Source organism: Maylandia zebra, linkage group LG12 (assembly GCF_041146795.1).
Source record: "Maylandia zebra isolate NMK-2024a linkage group LG12, Mzebra_GT3a, whole genome shotgun sequence".
NCBI lineage: Eukaryota > Metazoa > Chordata > Actinopteri > Cichliformes > Cichlidae > Maylandia > Maylandia zebra.
The window spans coordinates 33951436-33970093 of record NC_135178.1 but is presented as its reverse complement, the minus strand read 5'-3'; the positions used below and the strand labels follow the sequence as shown (position 1 = coordinate 33970093).

The window sequence follows — 18658 nt, the reverse complement described above, 5'->3', positions numbered from 1 at the left end:
TGCAATAAACTACAAAAAAATTAAAAATCGTTTATGTTTTTTTAAGATATATTTCTAGTTAGAGAAATTTAAGAAGCTTATCCCTCAAAACTGTAAATATAAAAAAGTTGCACAAAATAGTTTCCCACCACAGGAAATTTATTTTGAGTGCCTTCATAGTTTTATTTTTGAAATACACCAATTTTTATACACTGCAGGAAAAACGAAAATAAATATTATAGTGCAAATTTGCAAAAAAGCAGCATATGCATCAAAATAAACTATTTCCAGCAGTGCAATTTTAGTTCTAAGCATCCCAGAAACGACACAGAAAGTCATAAAGTCAAACATAACTTTTAAAAACACCAGTATAAGCTCATGAGGCCCTGATGGTAAAAAACTACATTTCCGCAAAAATGATATCACTTCCGGTTTCGGGCAGGTCATGGCGGACATGCGATAGTTCGCGCTGACGTCTGTTCCAACGTAGGAAGTGTTATGAACAGCTGATCGGATCGGCAAAGTGTGTTTCTGGAATATTATGCTTTTGTTGCTGCAAGTGCTTTTTATGCAGCTTTTGCAAAGCTATATGTGGAAGGAAACTGTGACCTAGGACAAGCTGATGGCATAAGATGTAAGTACAACTTCTCTGGTTTCATATGCAAAAAAAATTATTGCGCTAGCTCACGTGGTTGCAGTGCTACCGGGATTTAAAAATAGTTACGCAAAACGGAGCATGCCCGCTCTGACCGTTTTTAAAGGGTTAATGCACCTTATAATCCATATAATCCTTATGTATGAAAAGAGACCCGTTCATCGACAGTGCGCCTTATGGTCCAAAAAATACGGTAACTAAAGTAAAAATATTATCCTCATTTCCAGTGGTTTTGGGCATTGGCATTTACAGTTCACACACTACACCATGATTGCTAAAGCCACAGTTCAGAAAAGTAGTAAACATTTTTAATGCAAACGTGACCAACAGGTGTTTAAAAAGGTTAGAATGTCAGCCACGTGGGAATGGGATTTTATAAAGTAACTGGAACCACCCAAAGGAAAAAGAAACGATCATCAGTTTAAACCAGTATGAAAAAGTTGACTGCCGCCAAAAATAGTCACAAAATACTAACAAACTACAATTATGTTCATAAATGGGCATGGCCATTAGAACGCATTCATACCTTTACTTTTACTTCAAGTACATTTTCCTTATTATACAGAGTAAACCGTCATTGTCCTTCTCTAATTCCCCTTACTTACCTCCTCTCTCCCTATTTTTCGTTTCCTCTCCCTCTGTCCCTCATTTCTCTCTCCTCCCTCCTCCTGTCAGAACAAACTGAAGCCAAAAGCCTCAACATTCCAAACATTCAACGCAACCCAGACCTCTCTCTCTCGCTCTCTTTCTGTCTTTCTCTCCTTCTGTGTCTCTCGCTCACACAAACACACAGGAATCCACATGCCTTTCTCCAAGGCTCTCTCTCTCGCTTACAGCTACACACAGGAATCTACATCTCTCTCTCTCTCTCTCTCTCTCTGGTTGATGGGGTGAATGAGACAGAGTTCACTGAGAGCAAAACTGAACAGACCCGCCGAGAACACAATAGAAACCATTAGTAACAAACACTGACCTAAAATTATCTGTCGTTATGCCTGACTTCACTTTAGGGAAAAGGGATCTTTGAGCAAGACTTTATTATAAACCAATCAAACACACACACACACACACACACACACACACACATATTCTAGGTGATACCACAATCCCACTCTTTTGTCAAGGACTATGGACACAATGTTTTAATTGTCTTTATGATGAGTTTCTGTAGTTTAAAGCCTTTAAATGCATAAATGTGTTAATTAAAAATGATTTTTTCAATTGTGATTGCTTCTATGAATCCCAGAGCCATGTTAGCTGGTCTGTATCACTCTCCATCGAATCACCATTCTAATGAACAAAAACATCTTTCTGTGTATTCTCACTAGCACTATATTATGTACCCATGTTCAACTGCTTGCTTATGCACATTTCTAATTTGCCAATTACATGGAACCAAGTCAATGCATTTAAGATCTGCTGAAGCTCAAACCAAGTATCAGACCGAGGAAACAAACGTTTGGCAAGACTCTGAACGCAGCATGGTTGTTGGTTGGTGCTGCATATTTCAAAAACTTCTGATCTACTGGGATTTTCCCACACAACCATCTCTAAGGTATGCAAGAAAGTATCTCTGAATGTGCAACACATTGAACCTTAAAGCAGATGGGCTACATTAGCAGAAGACCACACCGTGTGCCACTTGGCACACACGGGTTCACAAAAACAGAAACAATGGAAGTAGAGACTGATGTATATACTGATATAGGATTTTAAGACCAATACTCATACCGATACTTGGTGATTCAAAAATCTGACATGTCGTTCAAAACACAAGTTGCCAGTAGGAAAGTTACCTGTGGAACATTAAAACTCATGACATGTCTGAAGGGCATTTCTCCTTTAGCTTTTAATTGGCCATTAAAATGCCAATACCATGTTGATATAGCAGTCAGGGTCTAAACAGAAGTTTGGAAAAAATGTTGCCTGGTCTGATGTTTCTCAATTTTTGCTGCGACATTCTGACATGGTCAAAATTTGGTGTAAACAACATGAAAGCATGAATTCATCTTCTCCTGCATCAACAGTATAATGGTTTGAGTGATACTTTCCATTTTTTAGCATCCTTTGGGTCCCTTAGTACCACTTTAGCATGGTATGAACACCACAGTCTGAGTATTCTTCTGATGGCTGCTTCAGCCAGGATAATGTGCCATGTCACAAAGCTTAAATCATCTCAAACTGGTTTCTTGAAATAAACCAGTGATTTGTAGTAGCTGGTAATCAAATGGCCTCCACAGTCACCAGATCTCCAGCAGAGCACCTTTGGGATGTATTGGAATGGGAGCTTTGCATCATGTATGTGCAACTGACAAATCTGTAGCAGCTGTGCGATGCTATCAAGTCAATATGAATCAAAATCTGCTGTAAAGCCTTTCTGTCACTGCAGCAATGTCTGCCTGATTATGCAACACAATAAATGAGGCTGCGCTCACACAATCATAGAGGCCTGTTGGGTCCAGATTGTAATGGAACACACCATCAAGTTGTTAGACGGTAAAGACTCCCAGCTGCTTATCAACAGAAACAACAGAGCAATTGCACGAGAAATAAAACTTCCATAATTAGACTCATGAAGAGATTCTCTTATCAAAACCGTACCACACGACCGAGAGCAGCCAAATTCAGATGTGTGCTCACCGTCAAAACATTTTGCGCCATCCTTCTTCCCAGTGTTTTCCTTCAAATAGCGCTGTAGACATATCGAAAGCCAAAAGAGGGTTTTTTCATCTGTTTGTGGGTTGTGATAAACATAGACTCATGGCCATCCATAAAACCCTCGCTTTAGGCTACATTCACAGAAAATCTGCCGCTTTTATTTTCTATCCACAGCAGTGTGAGTTAAGTTTGGTGATACTCAGGTCACAAGATGTCTAGACTTCAAGTTCAAACTGGGCTAAAACACACACACACACAAAAGAAGCTATACACAGCTTTCACAGTGCTGACCATGCTGTGCAAATCAACTGTAAAATCTGTGGAGTCCTTTCTTAAGTTCATTTCATACACAAGCACAGCTATGAGCAGAAACAGTGCCTGTTCAGTCTGTGCAAAACTTTGTGGTCATTTATTGTTGTCTGCTATAGACTGCTGTCTCTGTTCAGCGCTTTGAGGTCCATGTTTATGTTCTTTTATTAACTTTTCTCACGGAGTGAAACTGCTCTTGGGAGTCAGAAAAACGTTTAAGATGCAAATGTAACCCTGGAGCAGGTGATGGTTGCGAGGTCTGAACTCGAGCCGAGAAGCAGCTGGTTTAGAAAAAGCTGCTGGCATTTGAAGAATGTGAGGAGCGCTTGATTTAACATGTAAAGCTTTGAACTGACAGCAAAGACCAAAGCCAAGTTAAACACAATTAAATACACCGAAAAGTATGAATGGGGGACATGCTAAGCCTAAAACTGGGAAATTCCTGCTAACTCCAAATTTCAAAGACATATTTTACCCGATCTTAACTGATTTGCTAACATCACCTCTGGAAATGTTTGCATTCAAGAGTCACATAGTTTTAATTAGAGCTAAAAGGTGTGTGAAATGTGCAGCTGATGCCAGGAAATGAAAGCAAAGACCAAAATTGGGTCTTTTTTCTTATCTTTACTCATCTTGTGACATCTGGCATTTTCCTTCTAACTTCTGGGTTGAGAACCAAAGAGGTAACGAGTCCCAAAAAGAAAGGCCCATGCATGCAAGCCTCGAGATCTCCTCGCAAGACAAAATCCTCACAACCTGCAATAACAGATAAACTATTTTACCACTAATAGAAAACACTGTACAGTTACTTTTACTGGTATTGGGAATAAGCCCAACTGTATTTTAAACACATGTAGTATCCACCAAGAAATTGACGATAGATGCAGCCCTATGATTGGCAAATAGTCAAACCTTCTGCAAGACGCATTTTATTGACAATATTTGTAGTACATCTTCCTTTTTAACTGTTTCGTCTAGCATGGCTGAGTAACTGCTAAAACTTTCAGTGAGTAAACCATCACAGTTTTCAAACAATTACTCAGAACTGGCCTTGAAGCAGTTCTGAGTAAAAGATTACATAAAACTCTTCAATGTTTTGTTTTGCAAGTGTTGCTTCATTCACATCTTCTTTTTAATTGATTCAGTGCTGCTCTTCTGGAAATCAGATGGAGAATTTGTAACTACTCTGATATCAAAATGTCACTCAAGACTCTGTTGCTTAAGTCTGAATACAAACCCTGGAGACACGACAAAACACATGCAAGCAAGCACACACCTGGAGCCATTTAAAACACACTCAGGACCATACATCCTTAAAGCACTGCAGGTTTATACACATGCATGCAGTACACACACAGATATACACACACAGGTATGCAGGGTATCATAATTCTGTCAGGAGTGGTTGGAGGTGGAGGGAGCAGACGACTCCTCTCTCTCAGGAGGCTCAGTGAAGTTATCACTGAGCAGACACAAGTTGACGCTGAAGAACTGTAAACTAAAATCTGTTTCTGACATCAAACAGCATTATTCACGACTCCTGTCACTTTAAAAACGGCCACTGTTTGGTTTTTGATACCCAACAGTTTACTGTTTGCACAAATTTCTACAGCACAGAGTACATTAACTTTAATGTGACGGTCCAGGCAGATGGCAGAACTAGGTCTCGTTTAGCACACGTGGACTACAGACATCCCAGGATGCACTTGGTGAGATGCAGAGTAAACCCAGTCTGTCACCAGATGATTACACAGACCACAGAGTTGCATGAGCTAAAGATCAACTGGCATATTCAAGGGCTGAAGTAAATCTGGCATTCATTTGCTTTATTTCATCCATTACTGGTGATAAAAACTCACCAGGGGCCTGTGCTAACAAGCAAATTCAACATACCCAGTACAGCCCTTCCTCGGTTGCTTTTACTGACCCTAACACTAAAAACCAGGTTTAGCAGTCACATGAAAGTGGTTAGGAACTCAGATAAATACAGATAAACCATTCAAGTCAAACTTAACCCTTCAAAAGAAAGAGGCCGTGTTGTCAGCACATAACCAGTCACAAACTTGTAGAGATCCATGTGTAGCAGCACGGCATTTAAAGCCAAGAAAGTAAGGTGTCACAAGAAAGAAAAACGCAGCCTATCTAAGATCTGACTTCAGTTTAACTGACACATTGCTTGTATTAAGGTAGCTATTCTCATGGAGTGCAAGACAATGTTCCCTTGTGTTCTTCAAGCTCCAGTTCCCGAGGTTTTAAACCAGCTGTGAGCAAGTACAAAAAAAAAAAAAAACAATTTGAAAAAGTCTGTAGGTTTACTTACTCATTTTAACTGTTCAGTCAACAGGGGAAAACTGCAATGAGTCAAGTTGTTCATGAGAATCTATACTCCTTATGGATGATTATCACGGAACGTAAGAGACTTCAGACATTCTTTAAAAACTACGTAATCTCTCACTACACAGGACGGGGATTTTCAGAAATGGTTGATGCTGTTTTCTGGAGAAGTGATGGGTCAGCAGGTGGTGGTTATTATGGGGATAAACCCTAGTAAGACTTGAATAAAAACTCAGGAGAACTGAAAAAGAGTGACTTAACTGTTGAATATACTTATCTGCATATTTACCAGCCTGACTTGCATGCATGGACAGGAGAGAAATTTCTTAATGAGCCAAAAAGCTATAAACCAACAGCTAACATCCCAAAGTGCATTCAGGGCATCTTTGGATTCAAACCAAACCCTTCTGCAAATCAACTAGTCAAATCCACTCAGCAGACTCATAAATGTGCAGTTCAACTCATCTTATAGACTTTTAGCAAAAGTACAGCAGCACTGATTTAGTACATTGTAAAAAAATGCACAAAAACAAGTTATTTTTTTATACATAAGTATAGGTATTGATTCTTTAATTTGATTACCAGAAGATGTAATACACCAAAATGGAGTGTACTAACAAACTACTAATTTACCTGTCTGATACTAAGGAGCAATACAGGAGCCTATGGCATGGTAATCAATTGGACTAATAGATTAGATCAACCATTACCAACCCACTTGTCACAAATCGGCTGCAAGAATCCAAACCAAAATCCAAAAAGGTGTCTCAGGGTGGGTCGTCAACAATTGGTCTAATTGATTAAATGGTAATGGTAAATGGCCTGCATTTGTATAGCGCTTTTCTAGTCCATAGGACCCCAAAGCGCTTTACACTACATTCAGTCATTCACCCATTCACACACACATTCACACACTGGCGATAGCAAGCTACATTGTAGCCACATTGTAGCGACTTTAGAAAGAATTCTCATCAAGTTTGTGGCAACAGTCAGATAGATGCAACTACAAAAATCAAGATGCTACAAATAATTAAAATCAGTGTGCTCGACAAAATGCAAGGGACACTTACCTCATATTATCTGGATTTAATTAACAAAGCTACACAGGAAAGTTTAAAAGATCACTGAAGAGGGGAAGTCAGGAAAGGTCTGTCCTGATCGTAATCAGTCTCATAGTCACCATAAGGAGGGTGTGATACATCACTGAGGATTGTTCACCCTTTCCTCACCCCGCAGGACTAACAAAGGTGTCAATGATCTTACTGGAAGTAAACGGGTGGGAATATGACCGCTACATTAACCACAGCTGAAGCAAAACACATTCAGTAACTAGTGACTTCACATGATTCTCCAGCAAACTTTTCAGCGGCAAGTCGTTCATTTGGAAATTGAAGCTTGTAAAATAACAATGTTTTTATGTGGGTACTTTGCAGCAACAGTTAAACCAGCCATTAAGGGCTGTTATGAGAGAGTTACTTGAAAATGATTGAGCAAGAAATGGATCCCACACTGCAAGAAATATGAACAAAAGCTGTGAATGGGAGTGTCGGCGGTTGAAAAGTCCTTCTATAAGACTTCTAATAATGCAGAGTAGCTACACAGAGTATTTGAGAGTGCAGTGACAAGTTGTTTTTCTTATTTTAAAACCAGATAAGACTCAATCTCAGAGCAGACAGTGCACAAACCACCAGAGCATCCCTTTGGCAATTTACAGAAATGTAATTTTAATAAAGTTGTGATAGGCACGGACGATTTCAGTCAATATCATCTTCTCTCAGCAGCTGCCATGTTGGCCGTTCTTCTTCTGCTTTTCATGTGCCTTGCACAGATCCACTCTAACAGATCCTCCTTGTGGTTTCTTAAGGGTTTAATGAGCTGCTGGCTGCAGCCTGGCTGGTGGAAACTCAATACACTTAAACATGTTCCTTCGGCTCCAACCGCAGCTACTATCTGCACACGTTTCTCCAAAAACTATTGTGGAAGTTTCCTGTAAGTGTTTGTGTTTTTCAGTGCGTCTGTGGTGGGATTTCTATAAAAAGGCTTTACGTGAATGTCGTAATAATACCTGACGAGAAGGTCGAAGAATTTATGTGGTAACTTAATGACCTGAAGTTAAATTACTTTGGATAACTTTTTCTAAACTTGTGAAAGATTTAGTTGGGCGAAGGATGATATATCATATTATATATTATAGCATTATATAATATATAACATGCGAGATACAATCTAAAAAAAGGTCAACTTTTTCCTAGATTCCCACAGATAGATGGCTTTATTGGCTCCAGATTGAGCTGGATAGATTTTAGAAGAGATGCAACTCCAATGCCGTGCATATTGTAAGTCTGATGATCCTTTATGGGAAAGCCAGAGCGTTCATCGAGATTCTTGAAGATGGTTTGACGTCATCTTGTTAACGTTCAGCTCAAAGCCAGACTCAGAGTGCAGAGAGGCCAAAGCATTAAAACAAAGACTATTTGGCTGTAAAGTGACTATCCCCTGCTTTCTATCAACACATCGACGGTGTAGGTTACCACGCCAAGGTTTACAGACATCAGTGCATATGCAGATAAAAGAAAGTCTGAGCAGCATCTCTCTGCTTTCTCTTTAGCACTTTCCGCCAGTGGCTTGTTGCCACTCAGAGTCCAATTACACACTTCCCATCTGGGGACTCTCAGACAGTATCAATTCTTTCTCTGTAGCAAAACTGTAAAAGCAAACATGCTACATCTTTTAGCATGAATGTGAATCGCTTTGGCTGAGCACCAATATCTTCTTTAAAAAAGGGAAATAAAAATTGAAAAGAGAGGGAAATGGTCATTACCAACAGATAGACCAAAACAGATACCCAGACTTGCTATTTAAATGTTCTTAACACCTTCTCACGTTTGACTGAAAACACAAGGTTTCATCACTCAAACAATGCAAACCGATGTAAGATCTTTACTTTGTAACAAGGCTCTGTACATGGGAAATATCTGCATTTTCGTACCTTTTTTCCTCTTTTTTGGTGCCCTTTGTTGACTCACAATGGAGCAAAGAATAATGAAGGTTAGTTTACTATTGCGCTCATAAGATGAGCTTGTCTTTGGTGGGTTTTTTTGACACCCAAGAAACAGTTTCTTCCTGTAAACAATTAGATTTGACGTTTGTCACAGTTTTACACAGAGCTAAGGTACAGACTTCTGCATCAATGCTCCCTCGGTGTTTTCCCACACTTCACTATATTAACAGCCACCCAAGTATACTTGGCAACTAATTTAAGCAGTTTCTTTGTATACAAAGGGAGAACAAATAAGTTTGAAAGTTCAGCTGCTGGTAAACAACTAGCCACGGTCTCACTGCACAGACATGCCTCTATGCCAAGCTCACCAAGATTGCAGAGCAAAACCGAGACTGTCGCCAGCTGTAGTACAAGACGGAGGAGTTGGAGAGACTCACTGGAGAGGCACCAGGTTACATTGCTATCTGTTACTTCACTGTCACAAAGAACGTGGCCAGTGTAACATTTGCAGAGTCCTTTCTGCTAGAAAAGAAATCTAAATCAGTGAAGAACGCCGCAACATCAATATTTCTTGAGAAATTTGGCTCTTGCCAAATATTTTCCCAGTTAACAGAGTTAATAAAGTTTTACATGTGGAGACTACAAAACTTTTGCAGGTCTTTGTCTCAGTTGACTTTTTTTCCACCTCCCCAAGAATCACCTCAGTATCATGTGATTTAAGGTGAAGGTTTAGGCATCATGAGCTTATGATGACAGCAGTAGCAGCGCAAGATCGGATCCTGCTTGCTATATTCTCGGCTGCTGCTACACTCAAACATGACCTATACTTCTTTAATAAGAGTAATATACTGCACAGTTGGTATAAGAATCATCAAGTTGAGCAGAGTGAAGCGTCTTTCATTGCTTTTCTTTGTGAGTGAGCTGAGGTGTCAGCTCTCACAGTGTGAGCCAAACACTGAGCTCCTGCTCTTGTGCAATCACTCTCTCCATGTAGCTCCAGGCTGCTCTCAGAGTCTCTTCAAGAAACAACAAATGAAATTTTTACCATCTCACGTCATAAACATGAAGCCTCTTAAATACCTGCAGGGGTCGGATAGTCACTGACTCAACTCCAGGCTGATAGAAATAACCTTGTTCTTTGTTTGGGGGTGGGGTACTTCTCACTGTTAATTACTTTTTAGAGAAATCGCTTTATCTACAAAATGTCAGAAAACAGTGCCTCCATTTGTGTCTAAGTGTCCTAAAATATCAGTTCACTGTAATCTAAACAGCACGTTCTCTCATTAGAGAAGCTGGAAGCAGAGACTGCGTCACATTGTTGGTCGATAAGTAGTTTCCAAATAAACCACTTGTATTATTTACTGTTAGTCATAGATATTCACAAACTGGCAGTATTTAAATCCCTTTCTCACAGTGGGCTCAACTTAAGCCTGTATAATTTATAACATTTGTTGTAAGTCAGGCTGATGAAGTGAGTTTTGCTTTAAGTACCATAACTAACCAAGCTGTGTATTAAACGTTAGTGTCAAACGTTTGTGGTCACCTTCTTTGCAGTTTGCTGGTTATTTGTTGGTTTGCTGATCATTACACTGATTTGGGGACTTTTAAAGGGAGTCCGATTCTAGGACTTTCCTCCCCTTCGAGAGCTTTTCAGCAGAATATTTCAGACAATAGAAAGTTTAGTTAGTATCAGTAAATGAAGGCATCGATAAATAGTCTGTATTTTAGGACTTTAGCATCAGTGTACCTAAAAAAATGCAAAGAAAAAGTTGCTTCATTAATATTTTGACACTAATTTTGGAAACTTGTGCAATGTGTCTGTGAGCTGAACAGCTATATTTTTCCACTACAAAGTAGGTTGGTGCTATAGGTTTTTACTTGCCTGTTTGTTAGAAGGATTACTCAAAAAGTCATGGATGGATTTCTTTCTTCTTCTTCAGAGGTGGGGTTTGGCCCAGCTTAGGGCAGATTAACTTTTGGACTTGTTCCAGATCTACACATTTTTGAAAGGTTCCTTTACTACTGAGAGATAAAGCAAATTTAATAACGGGACAAATCAAACTGAAAAAACAAAAACAAAAAACTGGGACACATCATCTTGATGAGCTCAAGAAAATCTCATAAACTACCTCCAGATCCTTCTGGACTCGGTTCATGCATGGTGTGGAGGGGATTTTCAGCCTTGCACCGCTCTCCTCTTTCTTGTATTCTGTACTCTCTTATTATTCCAAACATCGGCTGCTGGGGAAATGCATCTAAAGCTCACGCTTATCGAATTTCTAAATCTACATCAAACTAAACTGTCAACAGATGTTCTTTTGCTAAACCCTCAAATGTCTCTTTCTTAAGTTTAGATACTAACACATCCCCGGCAATAACACAGCTTAGATATTATGAAAGCCTGGAATTATTTACAGGCAGGGAACATATAAAATATGTGTCAGATGACTAAAAGAGAGCTGTTAACAACTTAAAAATTTGTAAGGAAAAAGGTTACAGCCATAACTGATGTGGAAACCATGTTTTTTCCATTACAACTGTGTCAATATTGTTCAAGAAGACTTTTGACCACTGTGCTGAGCCTGGCACCACTGGCTCAGTGTTTAAGACTGTCGCCTGACAGCAACAGGGTCCTGGGTTCAAACCAACCTGGGCAGGGCCTTTGAGTGGGCAGTATGCATGTTCTTCCTGTGGTTTTCTCTGGAAGCGCCAGTTTCTCCTGCCCTACTGCCATTGAAAAACATGTTGGGTTAATGCTGCCTGTGTGAGCCAGTAACACACCCACAAAACATGATTCTTAATATTAAAACCTCTTCCTGGTTAAAGGAATAAGATAACAGCGCAGTAAATAAGAACACCATGACCTTGATTTATTAATTTTCAACATTAAGTGGCAAAAATACTTGGTAAATGTAGTATCATCATCATTTTTGTCCACAACCTGCATGTTTTTGGTCATATTTGTCCATTTGTGTTTGCATTCTGCTTTTGCATATATTTACTTTTGAGCCACAGATGAAATTAAGGTTTGATGATGATCATAGCGATACGGAAAACAAACGTACTGGGGTTTGCACTTCAAGGTCTGCTGCTGTGAGCCATAAGTTCATCCTTGTAACGTGAGCTGACTCAGTGCTGAACATGAAAATAAACCAAACATGATCCCACTGCAGGTGAAGAGGTCAGCAGCAGCACGCACACATGGACCTGCATGCAAATACACTGTACATGCAAAGCTTATAATAACACAGCAGACTACAAACTTTTACACCAAAGTTCTGTAGACGCACCTCTGCATGCAGGACTCTCACAATGCAACCGAAAGTCCTGCTCTCTGATTGGCAAATCCTATGTGTGCTCACTTGAAGCAGTTAACAAGCTGTTCTAAATTAAACGGCAACAGTACCTGTCTGCTGTCTGACTGGTGACATTAACTTACTGTAAACTGCAAACACATGCAATGTCTTTGCACACAAACATGATAATGAGCTCTCTCTTTACACGATAACAACATAACCACAGCAGTTCACAGTAAAATATACAGAAGACCTCATTTACTCCTGTATTTAAGCTCTGTGATTTATGCTCACTTTGGTGTAAATACCTGGCTTTGATTAACTTTTCACTTTGGTGCTAAACCTGTTACACATTGTTCCTTTAAAAGGCTTCACAGCTTCTGCCATTAAAGGACTTTTCTAGCTCAGTAATGCATCTGCATATATATTATCAACAGAAATACAAACACAAACTAATGCACAGCGAGCTGTTCTGCATCCTGCAATACTTTATTTCAGTCAACACAAATTGTGCATCCCCATCAACAGCCTATAGAACTTTACCATTTACTTCACTGAAGGGTAAGGAGTCGTTAACTGGTGCTGCAGGGAGGCTGGTGCCAGAAGGTTTTTAGTATTTTTTTCACTATCATCAAGTTGTTTGCACCACTGGTTGGTATTTTGCATTAGACCAGTAACATATTTTAACCCTGGGGTCCCCTCACCCCTATAGAGTGTGCTAGTACAATTTATAAACATCTAGAACCAGATGAGGTCCAAACACGAATCTACAAGTGAGCCATGAAGTTGGTCAGTTTGTTTAAAAAAAGCTATCACAAAGAAGTCATCAGTCATCATCCAGGTTAAAACTCCTTCAGTCTGTGTGAAGCAACCTATTGTCAAATCATTGTGAATATTTGAAATCGCAACAACACAAAAAGATGTAATGAATCTAACCACATCAGAAGACAACAATCGAGCACCCCTACAGCGCATGGTGTTAAACATAATCTGGAAGAGGGATGATTGTGAAACAGGACAGAACTATACTTCTATCACCTTCTCTTTTAGGGAAAAAAAACATTTCTATACCTTGAAACTTGAAACACATCATGACCAACTGAACATCTAACCTTGTGGGCTTTTTCAATATCATACTTTTCATCTTCAAGTTTTACGTTAAACAGTTTAGTTTTGCCTTTGTCCTAAAAGATTAATAGTAATTCACTGACTATTTTATTTCCTGCACATTTTTCTACAGTATTCCCAGAATTTTCAAACTCCTCCTCTCTGTAAACCTAATCACACCTTTGTTTTCTGACATGTCTGTTGTTCGGACGGTAGGATTAGTAGGTCAATTAGTAAATATCTATTTGCAGCTGGTTGCATCATGTCTTGATTATTTTTCCTGCATCTTTCTCAATACAACAAAGAAGAGATATGATGTCCCATCTCATCTAGGCCTCAATATAAAGAATCTGATTTCTGCCCTGTTACCATCATGCACTTTCATCATCACGAGTTTTCCCGCAGCGTGGATCCTCCGCTCTCAGTCCTTTCAAACCCACAGAAAGTGTCAGCTGTTTTACCTGTCCGCAGTTTCCCTCCGGGTCCACACCAGCAGCGAGCCTCTCTCCGCTTCGATTCGTTTTTCTCAGAGTGCAGTCCGGCTTCTCTTGAGTTTGTTGTCGGAGACAGACGTAGGAGCTCACAGGATCATGGTGGACAAAACTACCTCCCGGATGCTTCACTTACGCGACTTTTTACTTTACTTCTTTTGCTCTTATTCTACTTTTAACGCAGCAGTTTGTTGAAAGAAGAAGACATACACCAAGGAGAGAGGGACAGAAAAAAAAGTTTCTGTGTATTTACATCACATCCCGTTTCCGAAGAGGCGGAGGAGGAGGAGGAGGAGGAAGGCAATGAGCCCCCTGAGTGTCTGACATCTGAGCCTGGAGGACATGCGCACAAGAGCCCTATGAAAGGGACTACGGAGGGAAGATAGGGCTTTTACATCAACGTGATGTAAAGTGCAACGTGTTATTATCATAGTACTTACACGGAGCTGCACTTTCAGCTAGTTGCTGTTGAATAGCGCCATATTTAGCGGCACAATGGCTACTAAATGTCGCTAAATATCCGAATTACGCTTAGTTCACTGTTCAATCGCACATTAAAAACCTTACAGATCCATTCATTCGATTTATTGATTTTTAAACGCTTGAAAACAAATGAAGTTCAGCAACCAGTTAAAAAACTGCCTTAAATTACCACATGACATGCATTAGATTATAAGTACTTCATGGTTTTCTCCCCTAGTTACATTTACTTGAACATTGCTGGACTTACTGTTTGAAGAAAACATTTTAGTTTACACTAAATAAAGGATAATTAATAATTTAACAATTTTTACCTTAAAAACGTTTACTTTTCTGTTCATTTGGATTTAATATTCAGACTGGTAGTTGCAAGACTTTTGCTGATAAACGCCCCAATTTTAAACTTTCAAAAGTCTCAAATATGCTCTAATATTCTTGGAAGTCGTTCTTAATCAGGAGCATTTTACTAATGCACCTGGATTTTTGAAGTTAATATAAGCTATTAGCCCGATATTGAACGGTTTAGTGAAAGGGGACATACCATTGTTTACTTATTGTATTCAGTTGTTTTATAATTTTATTTATAGTTGCACCAACCGTGGAATGTGTGCTTTTTTTCAGTCTGACTGTTTTGGCTTTTATGGTCTTGTACTGCCTTCATGAGCTGAAACAGGGGATGTGCTGCGTGGGATGTTCCCTTCAGGATACTGTGGGCTTTGCTGTTACAGAGCTCCTGTAAGGACAGGAGTGCACAGCCGAGGACCTTCTGTGCTGTGCTGATGATGACATAGCCCAGAAGACCATCAACTTTGATCATCATGGATCCTGTTCCCAGTTTAATGAGAAAGGTTGTTACTCTCAACTCAAATGCTGTGTGGTTTGAAAGCATTAAAATGTCTGAAAAGAAATATCTAGACAGTCTCGTGAGAACAGCAAAGATCATTGTTGCCACCCTCTCTCCCATGCTGGAGATCTTTAACCACCACTACATCTGCAGGGCTTCCATCATCATCCAGGACACCCTCGCACCCTTATTAAAGCCTGTTTTCCTTCCTACCATCAGGGATAAGATATAGAAGACGAACCAAAACCAAAAACCTTGCAGTTCCTCAACAGGTTCATACCTCAAGCTGTGAAGCTGTGAGAATCTTGACCGTTCTTGCCCCCCATCTCTGTTCACAGAAGCATTTTATATCTGAGTGGACTCTGTGACCCACCTGTGCCTCACAACTTTGTAGCACTTAAAAAACAAAGTTGAATCTTTTTTTATGTTAAACATACTTTGCATAGTAAGTTGTTATCCTACATAAGGACTGTATTTTAACAAACATATGCAGTTATTCTAAAACCACTGTGTGTGTGTGTGTGTGTGTGTGTGTGTGTGTGTGTGTGTGTGTGTGTGTGTGTGTGTGTCTTTTAGCCAGCAGGTGGAAGCAGAGACCTGCTTATCAGCATCAGCAAACGTACTGAACTTTTAAAATTCTCTGTTACAAGTGGAAGCCTCTCACTGGCAAATATTCTATTCAATCTTGAACAATACACACAGAAAAGGTCAAATGTGCACACATATCATGAAGCAGGAAAGAGAAACACACAATGGAAAAAATGAGTTAAAAATACAGTTAGAAAGATTTTTGTTGAAATGTTTCTTAAAGAAAATAAATATATAATTGGTAAAAATCTGTGTATCATGTGCTCGCAGGTATATGATGCATGTTTCCATAAAAAAATGACATCATTTACACTAAATCCAGCACACTGGGGAGCTAGGACATTATGTTTTTTCATCATCTTTGCATAAAAAAACTTCCATATAAACATTTAATTGTCAGCAAATAGTTTAATGTTATTCTGAGCTTTTTTGTTGAGTAATTTATTCAAGAATACAACTTTTTTTTTAGGTCTTTATAACTTATGGATACAAAAATCTTCTGTAGGTTATGTTTTATTCTCTGCTTGTCTTTCTTTAAGCAGCACATCCAGCTGGGGGAGCTGCTGCTTGTTTTTCATTATTTTCCTTAAACTCGTGTTTTGCATTACTTCACACATCACTTCCTCCCTGTGGGTCACCCGGTGTTGACAAGAGTTCCCTCAGTGTGGCGTGACGCAAGAGCTGTGTACACTACAACAAAGATGGCAATTAGAGGGGAATCCGCCACACACTCATTATTAGGGATGGGTATCGTTTAGGTTTTATCCGATACCGGTGCCAAATCGGTACTTTTGAAACGGTGCCGGTGCTTAAACGGTGCTCGAACCGGTGCTTAAAGAATGGAGAACACAAACTTTGTCCAAAAACCTCTCATGTTTAACTGTTTCCCACTTTTTCTTTGGTCATTTTAGCCTTTTTGGCCAAGGTGAAGGGAGTATCTGCCATCAAACAAGAAGACAGCTGCATGTAGCTATGATGATGTTTGCTAGTTCACCTTACATGCATTAATGTAATAACGTGGTTAGCCTACTCAACATAAATTACACACGAACAACATGAAGCTACTCATGCAGAGAAGAACGGCTGCTGCTGCATCATCATCCGTCATCATTTCTGCTACACTGGCAGGGCTGGGGGCCAGCACTCTATTCTTCGGGTTTTTGGGGGATGTTGCTCCGGGTCCGATAACTGGCAACCCACCCGACGTGCACGGTGTGAGGTCTCGCAGCAAGCTATCAAATACGGCGCATTTCTCGGCTTTTAAAAAAAACGCTCTGCGTCGCCAGCTGTTTAATCGGATTCTTGGTGTTACCTCCTTTGACAGTATCACAGTATCAGCTTAAAGCACTTGTTGCAGGCTGCTGAGTTTGCATATTTTGCTGTGAAGTACAGCCAGACTTTGACCGCTTCGCCTTGGGCATTTTTAATCTGTAGCTCTGCTCTAAAAGAACGCACGTACCTGGCCCCGCCTACTATCCTCGGAAACGTAAAATGATTGGCTAGAAGTGTATCACAGCTCAGGAAAAAAAAAGCACCGAAATAAAGCACCGAAATGTGCGCTGCTTTTCGGTCTGGTTACTACCGTTTATGTCAGAACCGACACCAGTACCCATCCCTACTCATTATCCTGTTTCTGTCACTTCAGGGGACGTTCGCTTACATTAAGGTGAATTCTCTTAACCTTATACCTAAACCTTACAGTCATGCATTTATAATATAATATATTAAATATTAAATGTAATGTCTACGTAACAAAAGTTTGTTATGTAGACATGGTTTTGTCTCTGTAATATGTCACAATGTGTGACAATGACTGTGAATTTTTTTTTTCTGATCAAATTCTTAATAAACTAGAAACTAAATTCTCCCCTCTTTTGGGCTTTACCATTAAATTGATTATATTTCCACCCAGTTCATAATAACAAGGTAATACATATTTAAATGCTTAAAACCCAAAACAAACCATGTAACTATGTAAATTCTTATTCAGAGGAAGTATTCACTGTTATGAGTGACAAAAACCCCACATTATTCACAGTTTCCTCATAGTGAAGCTCATCCTGATGACACGCAGAGTAAGGAGGGACCTCTTAGTCTCACATTCATGAGCTTCCTAGTCTATGTGAATTATGTTTCATTTCCAACATAAATCTGCTTGTTCTTATTTATGAGTAAAAAAAAATTTCAATCCAACATATCACTAAAAATCACTGATTTTGTGACTTGGGTGCAACAACTGATCGATGACTCTTCCGGCTGTACAAGATAGAAGTGTATGAGAAAAGGGCTTTACTGCTCACTTGATCTACAACCCCAGCAAACACTTTCCTGATGATGTGCAGGAGATTAAAGCAGGGTGTGATTTATGGAGGGTCTTTCTATGACTTCTTGTCTCAATGCAAGCCGATATATAATGAATGGGTCTCTCAGGGGCTAGTCCAAAAATGTACATTTGATTAGGAAAACATTCAGTTGTGTTTTTGATAGAAAGTTGTTATTTTGTTTTGGACATGCTCTCATGATTTGATGTGTGAGGCAACAGCTTCCAGTATTTCAATGCTTCTGCAGCTTCTTTTATGGGAATTTATGTTTAACTACAATTCCAACATTTGTTGCTGTTGCAATGTTATATGCATATAAAATATTGCAATTTTGATATTGTGTTTTGTCTTGCACTACCATATATCTACTTGTAAGAGTGGTAAATGGACTGATTCTTGTATAGAGCTTTTCTACTCTCCTGGAGTACTCAAGGATCGAACCACCAACCTTCCAATCAGTAGTTGGTCTGCTCTACCCCTTTAAAACAGTTACAAAATAACAGCTTCCTCATATTTTCTTGGACCCATAGGCAAGAGACAGACTGAAACCGGAGTCCAGGTGATGACAGAAACTCCTGTAAGTCATCCACAGCAA

The 18658-nt window shown here is 39.5% G+C and overlaps 1 protein-coding gene across 3 annotated transcripts in view; it reads right to left on the bottom strand.

Annotated features, from left to right (window-relative positions):
* ddr2l (discoidin domain receptor family, member 2, like) overlaps positions 1-14156 on the bottom strand; it is a 38050-nt gene extending 23894 nt beyond the window's left edge. For 2 of the 3 annotated variants that reach the window (XM_004555765.5, XM_023152561.3), the window contains exon 1: positions 13801-14156. The gene's annotated coding sequence lies outside the window, so the exon portion shown is untranslated. Of the gene's footprint in view, positions 1-1239; positions 1311-13800 lie in introns of those variants that run through there. The other variant, XM_004555766.5, reaches the window with a different exon arrangement.
* Between the last annotated feature and the right edge of the window lie 4502 nt (positions 14157-18658).